The 15,629-nt window shown below is 39.6% G+C and overlaps 1 protein-coding gene across 1 annotated transcript in view; it reads right to left on the reverse strand.

Moving 5' to 3' along the window:
• CLMP (CXADR like cell adhesion molecule) overlaps positions 1 to 15,629 on the reverse strand; it is a 125,128-nt gene that overhangs the window by 99,820 nt on the left and 9,679 nt on the right. The gene's annotated exons all lie outside the window — the stretch shown is intronic.

A 15,629-nucleotide genomic window follows, 5' to 3' on the forward strand; every position in this document is an offset into this window, starting at 1 on the left:
TTGAGAAAAAAAGGAAAGGATGATCCAGCGTATTAGGCTAGTTTCTAAAATAAAATATAGCTTTTATTGTGCCCATTAAAACATTGCTCCACACCAATTGTCCATATGGTGCACTACAAGGATCAGGAGCTGATCCTTGTAGTGCACCATATGGCTATGTTTTATTTTAGAAACTAGCCTGATACGCTGGATCATCCTTTCCTTTTTTCTCACCTGAGTTACTTCGGCTTCTCTGACCGGATCCGGGCAAGGCGATTTGGCTCCACACTCCGAATGGTGAGCGGACTCAGTTGTGCATTAATTGTTATTGTTGTTCTACAACATTTACAGCTAAACCGCTGATTTGATTAGTAAAAAGTCCTTTCAAGTTCCCATCACATTTCTTATTAAAAGTATAGGTATTCTCTGTAAGAAATGTACGTCTTTTTGCAAAATATCATCAACACTATGAAATATTAAGCAGTTTAGTTTCTAAAAAATATACCGTAATATGTATACAGCTCCTTTACAGACTGATGTGTAGGCTCATACTGCAGTCATGTGTTAGTCCACAGACAGCCCATTGATTTACAATAAAAAGCTCCTCCTTAGCCACCAGCTACATGTCATACAAGTCTGGAGTCTGAATCCTATATCATTCAGCACACGTTTACCATTGGCACCTGGAGTAGAGGCATTGTCTTTATGCTACAGTCAGATGCTATACCAATAGCTAGGAGAAGTATGATTTTTTTTAACATTTGGCTTTTATGTGCAAGAAAACGATATTTCAGGTTCGTCTCTACTGATTTGTAACTATGAAGCACAAATGTGAAAACCATCTTCCAGCATCTGCTTACCATTTCTCCTGTGGGTCATAGTCTCGGTGTGCCCTCTGGGATCATTTCTGCACACAATTATTTTAATGATGGCGATTGAACTTGGATACAATTTTTAGTTCCTGAAGTCATCAGCTTAATATAAACCAGGAATGATTTATTCAGCGTTATATGTAAATACTGCAGTGCCGGTATGTACACTATATCGCAGTACATTGTAATCATGTCATGGCGTTAATCTACAATAATAACCGTAATGTTCCACACATAATTATAGTCCTAATGAGTCTGTAAACAACATTTCTTGTCTTAAATTTGAGCTGCGTTAATATTAATAGGGCAATAAATGAGGCATCAGCGCTCTTGTATATGTTTTGTACATTTATGTAGTGTCTTTTTTTACTAATGGTTTATTCGTCATGCTTCTTATGTTCTGTGCATGACTTGTACTTTTATAATGACGTCTCAGTGCTGTTTATATTTCTTATATGTGTGCGTGTAATAAATGTGGATTCATTCAGTCAAAAATGGACACCTGGGAGGAATTTTGAGACCTGCTAATAGCCGAACTTCACTGATGGGAATGTGCTCAGCAATGTTGGTGACAGACACGGCTGTTTTCACAATGCTCCTCCCAAAAATACTTTTCAGATTGATGCCAAGGAAGCATTGCTATTGAATAGTCGAGGTTGCCATACACATTAGATGGCTGTCGGTTGAATGATCATTTGTCTGACAGCCATCTAAGCCGACTCTCCCATACAGAAGAATGGTCGTTCGGTCTAGCGCTCCTGTGTTCTCTATGAGAAAAAAGTCGGCTGACCTACGATTGTTAGTCTGAAATCGAACATGCCCGATCGGCATCTTCCCCAATGATCAGTCAGCCGTGCCCGCATACACATTCGCCTGTTGGCTGAACCCGTAGATATCGGTGAGTTCATCCGAAATTTGTCTAATGTGCACAGGGACCTTAAGAGTCCTTGGCAAACAGCAGGAAACATAAACAACGTAATATCATGGGTTTCCAGATACCAGTTGTGTTGGGCCATGAAACAACTAATGCTCAGTTGTGCAATGGTCCAGCATCCATAGCTAGATCAGCGCCACATGAAAAATTGTTTGATACGCTTCTAGGTCAAATCTTGCACCATGTAACTAGGAAGGATGCCTTAGAACTCTGTAGGATCAGACCTAGCACTTCACTACCACATCAGAGGTAGGAAACAACAGCTTGAGCAATGGACATGAGACCTAAGAGGACATTTACAGAGAATTAACTTTAATAGGGAATATTTCTAATAGTGGCAATGTTCCAAGGAAAAGACAAATTATAGTAATGTAAGAAAGCAAAGTGTGTGTGTATATGTGTATGTATGTGCGTGTGTGTGTATATGTGTGTGTGTGTGTATATATATATATATATATATATATATATATATATATATATATATATACAGTTATATGAAAAAGTTTGGGCACCCCTATTAATCTTAAGCTTATTGTTTTATAAAAATTGGTGTTTTTGCAGCAGCTATCTCAGTTTGATATATGTAATAACTGTTGGACACAGTAATGTTTCTGCCTTGAAATGAGGTTTATTGTACTAACAGAAAATGTGCAATCTGCATTCAAACAAAATTTGACAGGTGCATAAGTATGGGCACCCTTATCATTTTCTTGTTTTAAATACTCCTACCTACTTTTTACTGACTTACTAAAGCACTTTTTTTGGTTTTGTAACCTCATTGAGTTTTGAACTTCATAGACAGGTGTATGCAATCATGAGAAAAGCTACTTAAAGTGGCCACTTGCAAGTTGTTCTCCTGTTTGAATCTCCTCTGAAGAGTGGCATCATGGGCTCCTCAAAACAACTGTCAAATGATCTGAAAACAAAGATTATTCAACATAGTTGTTCAGGGGAAGGATACAAAAAGCTGTCTCAGAGATTTAACCTGTCAGTTTCCACTGTGAGGAACATAGTAAGGAAATGGAAGAACACAGGGACAGTTCTTGTTAAGGCCAGAAGTGGCAGGCCAAGGAAAACATCAGAAAGGCAGAGAAGAAGAATGGTGAGATCAGTCAAAGACAATCCTCAGACCACCTCCAGAGAGCTGCAGCATCAACTTGCTGCAGATGGTGTCACTGTGCATCGGTCAACTATACAACGCACTTTGCACAAGGAGAAGTTGTATGGGAGAGTGATGCGAAAGAAGCCGTTTCTGCAAGCACGCCACAAACAGAGTCGGCTGAGGTATGCAAAAGCACATTTGGAGAAGCCAATTTCTTTTTGGAAGAAGGTCCTGTGGACTGATGAAACCAAGATTGAGTTGTTTGGTCATACAAAAAGGCGTTATGCATGGCGGCAAAAAAACAGCATTCCAAGAAAAACACTTGCTACCCACAGTAAAATTTGGTGGAGGTTCCATCATGCTTTGGGGCTGTGTGGCCAATGCCGGCACCGGGAATCTTGTTAAAGTTGAGGGACGCATGGATTCCACTCAGTATCAGCAGATTCTTGACAATAATGTTCAAGAATCAGTGACAAAGTTGAAGTTACGCAGGGGATGGATCTTTCAGCAAGACAATGATCCAAAACACCGCTCCAAATCTACTCAGGCATTCATGCAGAGGAACAATTACAATGTTCTGGAATGGCCATCCCAGTCCCCAGACCTGAATATCATTGAACATCTGTGGAATCATTTGAAGAGGGCAGTCCATGCTCGGCGACCATCAAACTTAACTGAACTGGAATTGTTTTGTAAAGAGGAATGGTCAAAAATACCTTCATCCAGGATCCAGGAAATCTTTAAAAGCTACAGGAAGCGAATAGAGGCTGTTATTTTTGCAAAAGGAGGATCTACTAAATATTAATGTCACTTTTCTGGTGAGGTGCCCATACTTATGCACCTGTCAAATTTTGTTTGAATGCAGATTGCACATTTTCTGTTAGTACAATAAACCTCATTTCAAGGCAGAAACATTACTGTGTCCAACAGTTATTACATATATCAAACTGAAATAGCTGCTGCAAAAACACCAATTTTTATAAAACATTAAGCTTAAGATTAATAGGTGCCCAAACTTTTTCATATAACTGTATACACTGTGTTCCAAATTATTATGCAAATAATATTTTCTCAGATTTTCCAAAATTACCTATATGAATTGCAGTCATTGTAATTTTCCAGTCAAATAACTATTAGAGTACAATTGAAAGGTTTTTGTACAAACTGCCTATGATAACAGGATATTTTTAAAAGTTTTCAACCTTTTCATTTTAATAAAGAACAAAAAAATGGTCATTTTGAAATTATAAGCATTAGCAGGTTATTACAAACTGAAATCAAACCGTTTTCAACTCAAAACTAAAATTCTAGGTGATGTTACATTTGCACATAGGACCGCTTGTTCGAAAGGAGCTTCTGAACTCTCTCGTCCATTGAATTTGTCAGGTTTTGGATGGTTTCTGCTTCAATTGTTTTCCATGAGGACAGAATACCCTCCCAGAGCTGTTGCTTAGATGTGAACTGCCTCCCGCCATCATAGACACTCCTTTTGATGATGCTCCAGAGGTTCTCAATGGGGTTGAGGTCAGGGGAGCATGGGGGTCACACCATAAGTTTGTCCCCTTTTGTGCCCATAGCAGCCAGAGATGCAGATGTGTTATGTGCAGCATGAGACGGTGCATTATCATGCATGAAATGATCTTGCTGTGGAATACACGGTTCTTCTTCTTGAACCATGGCAAGAAGTGCTGTTTGAGAAACTCAACATACATTATGGAGTTCATCTTTACCCCTTCAGGGATCCTAAAAGGGCCGACAATCTCTCTCCCCATGATTCCAGCCCAAAACATTACTCCACCTCCTCCTTTTTGGCACCGTAGCCGTGTTTGCATGGGGTGTCCATCAACCAGCCATCCTCCACTTCATCCATCTGGACCATCGAGCGTTGCATGGCACTCATCGGTGAACAAAACAATTTTGAAGTCAGTCTTCATGTATTGTTTGGCCCACTGGAGACATTTCTGCTTGTGTGCAGTGGATAGAGGAGGTCGATAGGATGGCTTACGCACAGCGGCAAACCTCTGAAGGACCCTGCATCTTGTTGTTCGGGGGACGTTGGAGGCACCAGCAGCTTAAAAAACTTGTCTGCTGCAATGACAAGGCTTTTTTGCCGCTGCTCTTTTAACCTGACGTAATTGCCTGTAGGAAAGAGTCCTCAATTTTCCCTTATCAGCACGCACATGTGTGTACTGTGAATCAACTACATACTTATAGAATCATAGAATGGTAGAGTTGGAAGGGACCTCCTGGGTCATCTGGTCCAACCCCCTGCTCAAAGCAGGATTCACTAGATCATCTCAGACAGATGTCTGTCCAGCCTCTGTTTGAAGACGTCCATTGAAGGGGAACTCACCACTTCTCGTGGCAGCCTGTTCCACTCATTAATCACCCTAACTGTCAAAAAGTTTTTTCTAATATCTAATCTGTGTCTCCTCCCATTTAGTTTCATCCCATTGCTTCTAGTCTTTCCTTGTGCAAATGAGAATAAAGATGATCCTTCTACAATGTGACAGCCCTTGACATATTTGTAGACAGCTATTAAGTCTCCTCTCAGTCTTCTTTTTTGCAAGCTAAACATTCCCAAATCCTGCAACCGTTCCTCATAGGACATGGTTTGCAGACCAGTCACCATTCTGGTCGCTCTTCTCTGAACTCGCTCCAGTTTGTCTATGTCTTTTTTAAAATGTGGTGCCCAAAACTGTACACAGTATTCCAGATGAGGTCTGACCAAAGAGGAGTAAAGACCGATAATGACTTCACGTGATCTAGACTGTATGCTTCTGTTAATACATCCCAGAATTGTATTTGCCTTTTTTGCTGCTGCATCACACTGTTGACTCATGTTCAGTCTATGATCTATTAGTATACCTAAGTCTTTTTCACATGTACTGTTGCTTAGCTCTATTCCTCCCATTTTGTATATGCTTTTTTTATTTTTATTGCCCAGATGTAGTACTTTGCATTTTTCCCTGTTAAAAACCATTCTGTTGGTTGCTGCCCACTGCTCCAGTTTATTTAGGTCTTTTTGAATCCTCTCTCTCTCTTCTCTAGTATTAGCTATCCCTCCTAGCTTTGTGTCATCAGCAAATTTAATCAGTTTACCCTCAATTCCTTCATCTAAATCATTGATAAAGATGTTGAACAATACAGGTCCCAGGACGGAGCCCTGTGGTACCCCACTTGAGACATTCATCCAGCTGGATGTGAAGCCATTTACAACCACCCTTTGAGTCCGATCACTAAGCCAGTTATGAATCCACCTAACAGTTGCCTGGTCCATTGCATACTTGGTCATTTTTTCAATAAGGATGGTGTGAGATACTTTGTCAAATGCTTTGCTGAAGTCAAGATATACTATATCTACAGCATTTCCCTGATCCACCCAGTCAGTGATTCTGTCATAGAAGGAAATTAAGTTAGTCTGACATGACTTGTTAGTTACAAACCCATGCTGACTCTGGTTAATCACTTCATTCTTATCCATGTACTTACATACATGTTGTTTAATAATTTGTTCAAAGATCTTTCCTGGTATAGAAGTCAGACTCACCGGCCTATAGTTCCCTGGGTCCACCTTCTTCCCCTTTTTGAAGATAGGAACAACATTTGCTCTTCTCCAGTCTTCTGATTGTGCGATGATCACGGTGAAGTGTCTTGGCAATGTTGATTGTAGTCATACCTTGACCTAAACACTCCACAATTTGTTGCTTCTCAGCAGCCGACACATCCTTTTTCTTTCCCATTTTGCCAGAAAATGTAGGCTGCTTAATAATATGGGACAACCTTCTTAAGTAGTCTTGCCTTTCATTGGACACACCTGCCAAACTAGCACAGGTGTCTGCAATTGCTTACAGTGATATAAAGAGCCCTGACACACATCACCATCAATGAGTTTAACTGACAACCAAGAAAATTCTTCCCTTATCACTCCTAAACACTTTTTGCATAATAATTTGGAACACAGTGTATATAAGATAAGATAAGATATACTTTATTTTATCCCGGAGGAAATTGCGGTATCACAGCAGCAGAACACAGATCTCGAACATGACACATATGATAACATAACATTTGGAATGCTTTAGACATTGCTTTTCAGACATTTGTTAAACACCCCCATAGCTGTTGGAACAAACGATTTCCTGTATTTTTCCTTTTTACACCTTAGTTGTATTAGGCGATTGCTGAATGTGCTCTTCTGTTTCGCAAACAGTTCATAAAGCGGGTGTGTGTTGTTGCCCATTATAGCTCTGCACTTCTTCTTAATCCTATCCTCTACCACCTCTTCAAAAGTCCCAAGCTGTAGGCCCACCGTCGCGCTAGCCTTCTTGATAAGTTTGTTGAGCTTGTTGGCGTCAGCAACACGCACACTGTTACCCCAGTATATTATTGCTGCAAAGGTGGCACTAGCCACAATGGATTGGTAGAACACCTCAAGCATTTTGCCACACACATTAAACGACCTTAACTTCCTTAGGAAGTACAATCTACTCAACCCCTTCTTGTAGACCTTCTCCATGTGGCACTTCCAGTCTAGCTTGCTATCCAGGTAAACCTCCAAATATTTGAAACTGTCCACCATCTCCACATCCTGACCGTCAATGGTAAGAGGTAGGCATACCTTCTTGCACCTTCCATAGCTCATCACCAACTCCCTGGTTTTCTTAACATTTAGTTCTAGATGGTTAGCCTGGCACCATACTACAAAGTCCGCAACCACCCTTCTATATTCCTCTTCATCCTGGTCCTTCCCAATACCGCCAACTATCACAGAGTCATCCGAGTACTTCTGGAGGTGACGGTCTGATTTATACTGAAAGTCAGCTGTGTACAATGTAAAGAGGAATGGCGACAGCACTGTTCCCTGCGGGGCTCCGACACTGCTCAGTACACTATCTGATGTAGCCGTCCCCCACCTAACAAACTGTGGCCTATCCGACAGGTAGTCAATTATCCAATTCACAAGTCCCTCATCCACCGCCATTTTAATCAACTTTCCACGCAGTAAGAGTGGCTGTAATGTGTTGAACGCACTAGAGAAATCAAAGAACAAAGCACGCACAGTGGTTCCATCATTGTCCAAAAAGGAATGTACTGTTTGTAGCAGAGACGCTACAGCATCGTCCACCCCCAGTCCCTGCCGGTACGCAAACTGAAGAGCATCAGTATGCGCCATCACCCTCGGACACAAGTGAGCAAGTACTATTCTCTCCAAGGACTTCATCGCATGCGATGTTAAGGCCACCGGTCTATAGTCCCCCAGGGAAGCCGGGAAGGTAGTCTTGGGAACCGGCACCAGGCAGGAAGTCTTCCATAGCACTGGTACTCTCTTTGATTGTAAGCTCTGGTTAAAGAGATGCTGGAAGACAGTACACAACTCATTTGCACACACTCTGAGGACACGTGGACTGAGACCGTCAGGCCTTGCTGCTTTGCCAATGGCCAGCTTACTAAACTGGTCCCTCACGTCATTTTTGGAGACCGAGAAATGATCTATTTCACCCCCTGTTAATTTAGCTAGTTGTTCCCCGGCCTCCTCACCCTTCCCTGCTGCTACCGCATATATGCACACGCATACATATAAACACTTGTGTATGTATATATATATATATATATATATATATATATATATATATATATATATATATATATATATATATACACAGTACAGACCAAAAGTTTGGATACACCTCATTTAAAGATTTTTCTGTATTTGTATGACTATGAAAATTGTACATTCACACTGAAGGCATCAAAACTATGAAATAACACATGTGGAATTATATACTTTACAAAATAGTGTGAAACAACTTAAAATATGTCTTATATTCTAGGTTCTTCAAAGTAGCCACCTTTTGCTTTGATGACTGCTTTGCACACTCTTGGCATTCTCTTGATGAGCTTCAAGAGGTAGTCACCGGAAATGGTCTTCCAACAATCTTGAAGGAGTTTCCAGAGATGCTTAGCACTTGTTGGCCCTTTTGCCTTCACTCTGCGGTCCAGCTCACCCCAAACCATCTCAATTGGGTTCAGGTCTGGTGACTGTGGAGGCCAGGTCATCTGGCATAGCCCCCCATCACTCTCCCTCTTGGTCAAATAGCCCTTACACAGCCTGGAGGTGTGTTTGGGGACATTGTCCTGTTGAAAAATAAATGATGGTCCAACTAAACGCAAACCGGATGGAATAGCATGCCGCTGCAAGATGCTGTGGTAGCCATGCTGGTTCAATATGACTTCAATTTTGAATAAATCCCCAACAGCGTCACCAGCAAAGTACCCCCACACCATCACACCTCCTCCTCCATACTTCACGGTGGGAGCCAGGCATGTAGAGTCCATCCGTTCACCTTTTCTGCGTCGCACAAAGACACGATGGTCGGAACCAAAGATCTCAAATTTTGACTCATCAGACCAAAGCACAGATTTCCACTGGTCTAATGTCCATTCCTTGTGTTCTTTAGCCCAAACAAGTCTCTTCTGCTTGTTGCCTGTCCTTAGCAGTGGTTTCCCAGCAGCTATTTTACCATGAAGGCCTGCTGCACAAAGTCTCCTCTTAACAGTTGTTGAAGAGATATGTCTGCTGCTACAACTCTGTGTGGTATTGACCTGGTCTCTAATCTGAGCTGCTGTTAACCTGCGATTTCTGAAGCTGGTGACTCGGATAAACTTATCCTCAGAAGCAGAGGTGACTCTTTGTCTTCCTTTCCTGGGGCGGTCCTAATGTGAGCCAGTTTCTTTGTAGCGCTTGATGGTTTTTGCAACTGCACTTGGGGACACTTTCAAAGTTTTCCCAATTTTTCGGACTGACTGACCTTCATTTCTTAAAGTAATGATGGCCACTTGTTTTTCTTTACTTAGCTGCTTTTTTCTTGCCATAATACAAATTCTAACAGTCTATTCAGTAGGACTATTAGCTGTGTATCCACCAGACTTCTGCACAACACAACTGATGGTCCCAACCCCATTTATAAGGCAAGAAATCCCACTTATTAAACCTGACAGGGCACACCTGTGAAGTGAAAACCATTTCCGGTGACTACCTCTTGAAGCTCATCAAGAGAATGCCAAGAGTGTGCAAAGCAGTCATCAAAGCAAAAGGTGGCGGCTTTGAAGAACCTAGAATATAAGACATATTTTCAGTTGTTTCACACTTTTTTGTTAAGTATATAATTCCACATGTGTTAATTCATAGTTTTGATGCCTTCAGAGTGAATGTACAATTTTTAAAGTCATGAAAATACAGAAAAATCTTTAAATGAGAAGGTGTGTCCAAACTTTTGGTCTGTACTGTATATATACTGTTAAAATGTATCTTCGTGTAAACGCCAAGGTCCTGTTAAAAGAAAGATTGAGGGGTGATATTTTGAGTCGTGGTCTCCATACTATTTACCAGATCCTAGAGCCATAATTCACATAAATAGCAAGACAAGAAGTTTATATGGAAGCAAAGCAGAAAGACGACTTCTCTCTCACTTGAGGTGTTAGATACCAGAATATCGCTATACAATTCTTTTATAATAAGAAAAATAAGAGGGCAATAAATTACCCAAAATATGAAATTTGCTAAATATGTAGATGACACCTGTCAAAGGCTGAACATTTGTACTATGCGCAATCAATGGTCAAGCCCAATACATTAACCATCAATTTATATAGCATTCAAAACTTGTTCTATTGCCAGATTATACACAACCCTGGCAAAAAATCTTGCAGTGACCACATTAGATGATGATCACCCAGCTATTTTACTTAATAGCAAATTTATAATTCCCAGATACGACACGAAACAATGTTTGTTTTATGGCTGTTCATCTGGCTTGTCATACATACCGCAAACAAATGTAAATCATTTTACTTAATGACAGATGTTTTTACAGATCAAGTGGAGGAAAAAAAATTGAAATAATCTTGTGATTTGCATTTCTAAAACAAACACCGACACAAATACTAATTAGTCTGCAGTTAAAAGCAAGTACCTAAAGACCTTAATGAGCTGTAATGGCTAATTGAAAGAAAACATTGCCCTAAGAGAGCTGTCAGTTGACTGAAAAGAAGGATAAGACTCCTTCAAGATGGAAATCCAACATGGAAAAAGATGTTCGTTGTTCCCAGTCAGCTGTTGGTGCAAGTATAAATCAAGGATCATGAGAACAGGTAAAGCGAGGAAACGTCAAAGCATCAGGATATAAAATTCATAGCAACATGCAACGCAGAAGAGAACCAGATGGGCGGAAAAACAATCAATGTTTGTTACAGCACAATAAGAAATTAGCTGAATAAAATAGCATTTACATATGGAAACTGCAAATGGGAAACACCTACAAGGAAGATAACAAGGCTTTGTTGGGATAAAGAGAAGCAATCATAGTCTGGATTATTCAAGTAATTTTCAGTGACCAAACACAAATCTGCATTGGACAAATGATCAACTGTCAGTCTGAATTGGGATGACAGCTGAAAATTCATGCCATCGGACGATCCTGCCAATATCGATGGGTTTGGCCAACTTTAGTCTATTGTGTATGGAGGTCTTTAATATAGGCAATCAACTCCAAAACGGTGGAGGGCCAATACCCGGTACCCCAGCCGATGAGCTTTTTGCAGCTTGTATTGCATCTGGATGTAAACATTGAATGGAGCCAGAAAACTACAGATCTGTACACTATGTAATGGCTGTTCTCAAGTGCTATAGCTCAGATCACATTCACTTCAACCCCTTAAATCTCCCGTTCTTAAAGTATCATGAAGTCAGAATATTAAGCTGTTTACTATTGTTTTATGTAATTCCTGAGATTTGATATAAAAAAAAAAAGCTTTGTGGCCATCATCTAGGTATGGTGATTCTATATCAGAATGGCTCTGGTCTGATTCCTTTGCTTCTATTTATATTAGTGACAAGGAGCCAAAGCTCCTTAATCCTAAGAGGAGACCTGGCTGCTCCAAGGTGCACGTCATAAGGTTCCACTTCACCCAGGCAAACACTTTCTCAGCATCTAATCACATCACATTTAATCTATAGTTTATATTTAGCATATCGTACATAGAACATCTCCCTATGATGCTTGTCTAAAAGGCCATAACATTTCAGTTTGGAAAGAGAGCGCGGTATTGATTTGCCTCTGAGCTTTCTGTTATTCCTCGGATGTTTTATACTTGTCACATTATATAAAGCCTTTCAGTTTGTTTAACCTGGAAAACTGACAAGAGAGGAAATCTTTTGTCAACAAAATATACGTCGTAATTGACGTCTTCACATCCGCTTCACTTGTAAGATTGCATTATTATATTATTATTACTATTTTAGGGATTTTTCCTTTACAATGTATAAAATGAGAGACCAATTATTTTTATTGTTGTAAAGGAATTCTTTATTTTTCAGTAATTTACTATTATAACCAAGGAAAATCTAATGAAAGCCAAATGCAGATTTACTGGTTATTATTTTGAGTTGCAAATATGGCCTTAAATCCACATCAAAATCTGCACATTTCACATTGATGCCGATTTTGCTGTAATTTTTGCGTGTGTGGATTCCATACGGTCTAAGACAGGGGCCCCCAACCTTTCTTAACTTGAAAGTCTGAGAGATGGTGACGAGACAGATTCTATGTTCAGAAAGTCCCCTTTTTGCCCCCATTAAAAGTTATAATTCTTTAACCCCTTAGTGTTTGTCCACACGTTAAGTATTTGCTGCAGACAAGTATCAAAATCGTGTCTCTTGGCAGGAAATTAAACGCTGCATAAAAAAAGCACACATTTTTGCCAATATTTTTGCTTTAGTTTTTGTTGCGTTTTTTTTTTTCCCTATTATTAGAATACAGGAAAAACGCTACAAATACGTTGAAATGATTGACATGCTGCAGATTGGAAACAGCTTAAAATCTGCAGGGCCAAAATAAGCAACGTGTGCGTGAGATTTCAGAAGTCTCATTCACTTTGCTGGGAGAGTAAAATGCTGCTGCTTTCACGGCAAAAAAGCAACGAGTGAACATACCTTTATAAAATAATAATAGCCAGAGTGTCTACTTATAAAGTGCTTATGCCCCGAGTGCCCTCTTATAAAGTAATAACAACCCATATGTCCCTTACAAGGTGATTATGCCTTGAGTGCCCCCTTATACAATAGTAATGACACGGGTGTCTACTTAATAATAAAGTGCACCCTTAAAAAATAATAAAGCACCAAGTACCCCTCTTTGAAGTAGTAGTTTAATGATTGCAGCTTCTATAATAATACTGCACACTGAGAGCCCATTTAACAAGTAATTATGCCCCAAGTGCCCCCTTTAAGGTAATATTGTCCTGTGTGCCCTTAATAAATAATGATGCTCCCTGTGGATGCCAATACAGTTGAGCAGACAGCAGTGAGGCACATGTGGCTCGTGAGCCATTGCTTGGGGACCCCCTGGTCTAAGGGTAGTTTTTTTATATGGCTTTTGGTGCAGAAAATTGCTGCAAAATCCACATGAAAATCTCATTACCTAATCTTTTAAATAAGCTACTTGTTTATTTCAATGGGAAAACAAGCCTATATACTACACACAGTGCTCATTTTTACTCTAGTTTTTTTATTTTATTTCAATTCTTGCAGTGTTTTTCATTGCAAAAATGTTCCAAATTTGACTACTGAAATGAATTAATGCAGAAAAAATGCCATGTAGACCGAAAAGGGGCCAAAAAAGCACCCAAAAACAAGTAAAAAAAAAAAAAAAAAAACTCAATTTTTGAAGTGTTTTTTTTTTTATTTTTTATTTTCAGTGTGTAGGTATCTTCACATAGACTTTTTTCTCCATGGATTTTCCTCATCAGGCACCGCTGGCTTTCGTTATGAGACAGATCCGGCACTACCAGAATTTTGTTGTTCGGCTGCTATGATGAAGCAGAACGATGATCATAACGAACGCTCGTGTGAACACAGACTAAAGCATGTAACACGGATTTTGTCATATTTTTTTTTCATAGGTCTGACATTGTTGTCAGCAACATGTTCCAAATTATGTAACATGATATTTTTTAAGATACAAAATTGTTGCAAGATGTAGACGGGATATGCAGATTTTTTTGTGTGTTGTGTAGTCAGCGCAAAGTCAGACCCAGGTGTATATTGTGCATGAGACAGTTTAATTATTTTAGCCAAACATTGTTTTGACAAAAGTTGTTTTTTTTTCTTTCTCCAAGTTCCCCCCATAAACTCTGAATAAATATTTGTCAATTAGGAGAGGGCGAAAAAGTTTCTATTGTGTATAGCATCCTTTTTCTTTTTACATATGTACCATAAAGTCACATGTTGACCTTATTTAACTCTTTCACCACACGGGGACATGTCACTTGTAAACATCACTTCACTTGTATCTTTGATTACCATGAAGAATTGAAGACCCCTCCTCACTTCACTGTACAAGATCCTCATACACCTGTTCTCCTTCCAACGCTGTCTCCCTATCCTAAAGTCTTTTCCATCTCCAGTCACTTTGCTCTTCAATCCCTGGAGGCTAACTAGAGTCTGGCTGCCGTTCACAATATTTTAATCTGCGCTTCAACTGTTTAGAAATAATCCATTTTAAGGTGTTATTAACCCTTGACCTCTCCTCCCCTAAGCTGGTATCTGCATATGTTGTTGCTGTCTACAAGTGATTACAGACTCGTTCTCATGGTGCATTTAGATGTGCTGAGTTGGACCTGTCAATGCTCAATTAACAAGCTCCAATAAACAATCGTTTGGTGCTCGCTTAACAACAGTGATGGGGAACAGAACGATTACCAATCCTTGTGTCATGTTATCCGCAGCACAACCCCTATTTACACCGGACGATGCTCTGTTGATAACTTAATTTTTTAATGGCATAAACAATCCGATCACCCTTCAAATAAGCGTACATCAAGTGATCACCGCCATGTTTACACCAGTAGATAACTTGGAACAAGTCTAACTACAAATGCTCGTTAGCCAATTATGTACTGTTTTGAACCCACCCTTACTGATGACGTCTTACTAATTTTTATCATTTCATGATGAATACATTCACTTATTACATTTATTTCAATTTGTATCGTTTACTCCCTTAAAATTTAGGCTTTGTTCACATCTGCGTTATCAATTCCAAAAGAGAAAAACGGGATTCATGACCACAATGAACCTGTCACTTAGGAGACTAGTGGCACCTAAAGGACCCTATAGGAGTTTATTTGATGTGACATAAGAGGGTACGTTATTTGTCTAAAATAAACTATTTTCATGATCTTAAATGTGTTTTTCCATGGATATCCTTTTTTTAATCAAAAGCCATTAATTAATATGCTGGTTAAGATTGGCATTTGAGGAGTCAGTTTGGTATATGTGCTGAGATCTTTCAGTAGAATTCTACCTCTGACGGGCATTGCAGTTTTTGGATATTTTCACTTTGTATTTTACATGTCTGATAGACGTTTGCATCCTAAGGATTTTTTGCTGTATTTTCTGTGATATATATTTCCCACTGTTGCCACCCTATAGGCATAGAGTGGTGATTGTTGCCCACAGGCTACAGTATATATGATTTTTTTCTTCACTTCATTCCTCTGTATGGAGTTATATGAATTACACAGCAGACTGCATTAGCTCATACAGAAGAAATAAAAGGTAAACTAATGAATACTAGCCAAACAAAGGCCAAAATAGCACAGAACTGTGAATAGAAACCTATGGATACATCGGATGTATCATCGGTATGCAACTTTCCATGTGCATACGACAAACATGCTC

This window comes from Phyllobates terribilis, unplaced genomic scaffold, assembly GCF_046119375.1.
Source record: "Phyllobates terribilis strain yellow unplaced genomic scaffold, ASM4611937v1 Scaffold_12__6_contigs__length_324123572, whole genome shotgun sequence".
NCBI lineage: Eukaryota > Metazoa > Chordata > Amphibia > Anura > Dendrobatidae > Phyllobates > Phyllobates terribilis.